This window comes from Mobula hypostoma, chromosome 1 (genome assembly GCF_963921235.1).
Source record: "Mobula hypostoma chromosome 1, sMobHyp1.1, whole genome shotgun sequence".
NCBI classification, from domain to species: domain Eukaryota; kingdom Metazoa; phylum Chordata; class Chondrichthyes; order Myliobatiformes; family Myliobatidae; genus Mobula; species Mobula hypostoma.
This window is the reverse complement of record NC_086097.1, coordinates 69,257,490-69,263,816: the sequence shown is the minus strand read 5'-3', so window position 1 is coordinate 69,263,816 and position 6,327 is coordinate 69,257,490.

Here is a 6,327-nt window from a genome sequence, read left to right as displayed (position 1 = left end):
GGTATTCCAAGTCTGGCGACCCAGGCCTGTACCAGAAAAACAGGTATGACTTGCAGAGGGCTAGTTCAAGGGCGAAGAGACAATTTCTAACGAGGTTGGAGGCGACATTGGATGTACAACAACTCTGGCGGGGTTTGCAAGACATTACGTCCTACAAAGTGAAACCAATAGCATGAATGGCAGTGATGCTTCACTACCAGATGAACTCAACGCCTTCTACGCCCTCTTTGAACAGGAGGATACAACAACAGCTGTGAAGATCCCTGCTGCACCTGATGACCCTGTGATTTCTGTCTCAGAGGCCGATGTTAGGCTGTCTTTAAAGAGAGTGAACCCTCACAAGGCGGGAGGTCCAGATGGAGTACCTGGCAACCTGAAAACCTGTGCCAACTGCCTGGCAGGAGTATTCAAGGACATTTTCAACCTCTCACTGCTACGGGTGGAAGTTCCCACTTGCTTCAACAAAGCAACAATTATACCAGTGCCTAAGAAGAATAACGTGAGTTGCTTTAATGACTATTGCCCGGTAGTACTCACATCAACAGTAACGAAATGCTTTGAGAGGTTGTTCATGACTAGATTGAAATCCTGCCTCAGCAAGGACCTGGACCCATTGCATGCCTTTTGCCACAATAGGTCAATGGCAGATGTAATCTCAATGGCTCTCCATACGGCATTAGACAACCAGAAAACACAAACACCTACATCAGGATGCTGTTCATTGACTATAGCTCAGCATTTAATACCATCATTCCCACAATCCTGATTCAGAAGTCGCAGAACCTGGGCCTCTGTACCTCCCTCTGCAATTGGATCCTCTACTTCCTAACCAGAAGACCACAATCTGTGCAGATTGGTGATAAGATCTCCTCCTTGCTGATGATCAACACTGGTGCACCTCAGGGGTGTGTGCTTAGCCCACTGCTCTACTCTCTATATACCCATGACTGCGTGACTAGACATAGCTCAAATACAATCTATAAATTTGCTGATGGTACAACCATTGTTGGTAGAATCTCAGGTGGTGACGAGAGGGCGTACAGGAGTGAGATATGCCAACTAGTGGAGTGGTACCACAGCAACAACCTGGCACTCAACCTCAGTGCGACAAAAGAACTGATTTTGGACTTCCGGAAGGGCAAGATGAAGGAATACATACCAATCCTCAGAGAATTGGAGAGAGTGAGCAGTTTTAAGTTCCTAGGTGTCAAGATCTCTGAGGATCTAACCTTATCCCAACATATTGATGCAGCTAATAAGGCAAGACAGCAGTTATACTTTATTAGGATTTTGAAATGATTTGGTATTGCAACAAATTCACTCAAAAACTTCTATAGATGTACCATGGAGAACATTATGACAGGCTGCATCCCTGTCTGGTATTGGGGCGGGGGTGCTACTGCACAGGACTGAAAGAAGCTGCAGAGGATTGTAAATCTAGTCAGCTCCATCTTGGGTACTAGCCTACAAAGTACCCAGGACATCTTCAGGGAGCGGTGTCTCAGAAAGGCAGTGTCCATTATTAAGGACCTCCAGCACCCAGGGCATGTCCTTTTCTCACTATTACCATCAGGTAGGAGGTACAGAAGCCTTAAGGCACACACTCAGTGATTCAGGAACAGCTTTTTCCCCTCTGCCAACTGATTCCTAAATGGACATTAAAGCTTTGGTCACTATCTCACTTTTTTAAAATATATAGTATTTCTGTTTTTTTGCACAATTTTTAATCTATTCAATATACGTATACTGTACAAAGTATACTGAATAAGATTTACTTATTATTACTATTTGATTTTTTTCTTCTATATTATGTATTGCATTGAACTGCTGCTGCTAAGTTAACAAATTTCACATTACATGCTGGTGAAAATAAACCTGATTCTGATCCTGAAAAATGGAGTTTCTTCTCATAGCGTGTTCCAGGGACTTATTACACAAATAATAAGCATTTAGGATTGTCATTGAGGTAAGTAATCTATCATATAAAATTCGAGGCTCTGTATAGCCAGGATTTGGCCCATATAAAGTCAATTGCCATGCCCAAGAACGTACAATCAGAGATACAATATGAAAAAAGGCCCTTCAGCTGTCCATTTAGACTTGGCCTATATAAATTCTCCTTTTAATTCACCACACACTCTCATCACCAGTCCCTACCCACACACTCACCTACACGAGGTCAGAAATGAGGATTGAAGCTGTGTCTCTGGTGCTGTAAGGCATCCAATCGCTACTGGTTGCTTCACTATGCCACCCTGTTCCACAAGTCAAAAATTTTCTCAAATATTTTATCTTGTAAACATTTTTACCCTTTCTCAGGGCTGTTGGGTGTCAAAGTAGGGGAAGGGGGTGGTGAAGATGTTTCATTGTAATGTCCAACCAGTCTATGAGCAGGCCTGGAATGGTGTGTTCCTCCATCGTCGACGTCGATTAGGACCTCGACGCCATTATGATGGTGTCGAGACTAGCGCGTGATTTGGATTTAAGTGAGGGAGAGTTGCGCAGCGTCAGCCTCACTCTCTCTCCCCAATTCCCATCTGGATCCAGCGGCAAGACAGAGTCGAGACGGCTGGAGATGGGACTAGGCGCAGTGGATGACCATATCGTCTTCTGTGTCTTGTCCTGCTCTACACTTTATACTTTATTGTCGCCAAACAATTGGTACTGGAATGTACAATCATCACAGCGATATTTGATTCTGCCCTTCCCACTCCCTGGATTACAAATATTAAAAATAGTAAAAATTAGTAAATATTAAATTTTAAATTATAAATCATAAATAGAAAATAGAAAAATGGAAAGTAAGGTAGCACAAAAAAAAACCAAGAGGCAGGTCCGGATATTTGGAGGGTACGGCCCAGATCCGGGTCAGGATCCGTTCAGCAGTCTTATCACAGTTGGAAAGAAACTGTTCCCAAATCTGGCCATACGAGTCTTCAAGCTCCTGAGCCTTCTTCCGGAGGGAAGAGGGACGAAAAGTGTGTTGGCTGGGTGGGTCGTGTCCTTGATTATCCTGGCAGCACTACTCCGACAGCGTGGGGTACAAAGCGAGTCCACGGATGGAAGATTGGTTTGTGTGATGTGCTGGGCTGTATTCACGATCTTCTGCAGCTTCTTTCGGTCTTGGACAAGACAACTTCCATACCAGGTTGTGATGCACCCTAGAAGAATGCTTTCTACTGTACATCTATAAAAATTAGTGAGGGTTTTAGAGGACAGGCCAAATTTCTTCAGCTTTCTCAGGAAGTAAAGGCGCTGTTGGGCCTTCTTGGCAGTGAACTCTGCTTGGTTGGACCAAGTCAGGTCATTTGTGATATTGACCCCGAGGAACTTAAAGCTTTTGACCTGTTCCACTTGCACATCACTGATGTAAATTGGGTCGTGCGGTCCGCTACTCCTTTTTAAGTCAACAACCAATTCCTTTGTCTTGCTGACGTTGAGGGATAGGTTATTGTCTTCGCACCATGCCACCAGGTTCTTAATTTCCTCTCTGTACTCAAACTGATCATTACCTGAGGTACGGCCTACAATTGTTGTGTCATCAGCAAGCTTATACGCAGTATTGAGTTTGATGGAAACTTGGCTACACAATCGTGGGTGTACAGTGAGTACAGCAGGCAGCTGAGTACACAGCCTTGTGGGGCACCGGTGCTCAGAGTGATTGTAGAGGAGAGCTTGTCCCCTATTTTTACAGCCTGGGTCCTGTCTGTGAGGAAGCTGAAGATCCAGTTGCAGATCTGAGTGCTAAGGCCCAGGTTCTGGAGCTTCCACAATGCTTGCAGAGACCGCCTTCTTTACCGTTGGATCTACCATTGGTCTCATCCACTCAATCAGCCGGAGTCTGTCTTCACATGCTGGGATAGACAACTCCCTATCTCATCGAGGGTTTGAGACCCGTCGGCTACCCGCACCTGGTTTAGCTGGCTTGTCGAAGCCGTTGCCCGGGGTATGGCCACTGTCGCATGCAAGCAGCTACAGGGAGCCACAGGTGAGAGCTGGGTGCCAGGTGGGGACCAAAGGTGGACTAACCGCCTTGAAAAGGACGCGACATGTTCCCTCACCAGAAGTGCTACCCCTCCCTGACACCCCCTACACCATAAGGGGTGTATAGGGTGTCAGGGCCTGGAATAAAAGCTGGTACATTTTACAGGTATAATAGTTGGAAGCACTTGAACTTCTCATCACTGACAGTATTAAGCTGGAGAAAGGTGCAAGATGCAGCCTTCCCTGAAACACTTAATGATTTCTATATCTAACTGTTCATATACATACTACAGATGTCAGTTCACAGTGTAATATTATGATTGCTGACCATTTATACAAGACCAATGTTAGTTACCTTCTACCTAAGATAATTGCAAAAAGACAATAAAAACAATGTAATCAAGGAAAATGACTTTTTTCTGGTTTGTGTATATCTGGGTTACACTAAAATGTGTGTTCTGACAACATACCCCATAGCCACATTCTTTAAATTTTAGTTACGTGAATCAAAGAGGAAAGAAAAAGAAAAAATCCTGGAAGAATTTTTCATTTCATATTCATTTTGGTGGCAGTGTAGATCAATGCTATCCACCAAGATATGCAAGGCAAAGATTCTAATTTCTAGCAAGAACAGAAAGGCAGGTAAATATGCCAAGCAGCGAGGCATTTTTAATTATTTAAAAAAAAATAAATCAAATTGGAATTATCAGGTTAAAATTTAAGAGCAAGCAAAGGCCATTTCATCAAGGCAATATGGCAAATCTTGGTTATTTCATGAAGCACTTCATACAAAAGATTCTGGAAATAAGGAACTCTTTTCCTTCCAAAAGCTGTTGCAGCTACAGCAATTGAACCTTTCACAACTAAGACCGATAAGTTTCTTTGCCAGGCAAAGGTACTTGTGGTGGATGCCAAGGCACTCAAGATTAAGTTGTCACATATTGGCAACGGACTTTTTAAACACCAAAGTGGTTCAAGGACCATTGGGAAAAGGGAAGGGGAAATGTTAAATGCCTAACATCGATCTTTGATAGAACTGGAAGAATATATGGAAGATTAAAAGCGCAGCACTTTTCGCTAACACTTATCAGGAGCAGCTTTGCTTGTCTGAGGGTGCAGTGGTAAGAGGAGATCTGGGCATGGAATAATGTAAGGGGTAGGAATTGTAATGGGACGATGGGGGGGGAAAAGGGAGCATTCTGAGCTGATGAGAAAGAACCTGCTCAGTAAGTGTAATGGGATTGTCATTCAAATATAAAAGATGCCACAAAATAAACTGAGTGAAGACCTCCCAAGGATGTTTGTTTGGGTGATTCTTCTGGTGTTTAATGCCCCTGAAAGACATAATATACATTCTAACAAATGAATCAGAAGATCCAACTGAAGAATAGCAGAATGGTTTGAGACTGGTATGGCTTCAAAGGACAGTTGTTTTAGTGCTTCATTCCATTTTAACTGACAGATCTTCTCAACCTCATTGCTTGCCTATTGATTAGTTTCCTTTAAACATTTTTTCCTCCTTTCCCCTTTTATAGCTTTCGTGCATCTCCCACTGGGAAACCCATATCCACAACAGAAAACACTTTTGAGTAAAACAGAACAAACTAAGTGCCAGATTTCTGACAATTGTCAGAGTTCCAAAGAATTCACCATGGGGGTAAAATAAAACAGCACTCTGGAATAGCATTTGGAATGGCACCTCTGAGGAAATACTCAGATCCGACAGCGTCTGTGGAGAAATATCTAATTGGAAAAACAAATAAATATTTTGCAGGTAACATAGGTTTTGAATCAAAGTTGCTGGTGAACGCAGCAGGCCAGGCAGCATCTCTAAGAAGAGGTACAGTCGACGTTTCAGGCCGAGACCCTTCGTCCTGATGAAGGGTCTTGGCCCAAAACGTCGACTGTACCTCTTCCTAGAGATGCTGCCTGGTCTGCTGCGTTCACCAGCAACTTTGATGTGTGTTGCTTGAATTTCCAGCATCTGCAGAATTCCTTGTGTATATGTTTTGAATCATCTTTAACAAAAATCTATTATAGATTGCAAGTTAATCTTAGGAGAAAGTTTTAACAGTGCATTTGCCAATTTTATCTGACATTAAGGTCAACAAATGAGTCAGTACAAAATGTACTTATAAAAGCAGGAGGTTCCAAGCCATCATTCTGGCTGTCAGCCTGAAAACGCAATGTTTGGAAATTGCACAAATAGTTGAATTGAAGGTCATATTTTTATCAGCGGGGCTTCATTTGTACATAGATACTCACTTCCTGTCGCTCCTCCTTAAGTCTATGACTCGGGAATCTACTTCTCTGAAAACCCACACTCTGAAATACACTTATGGT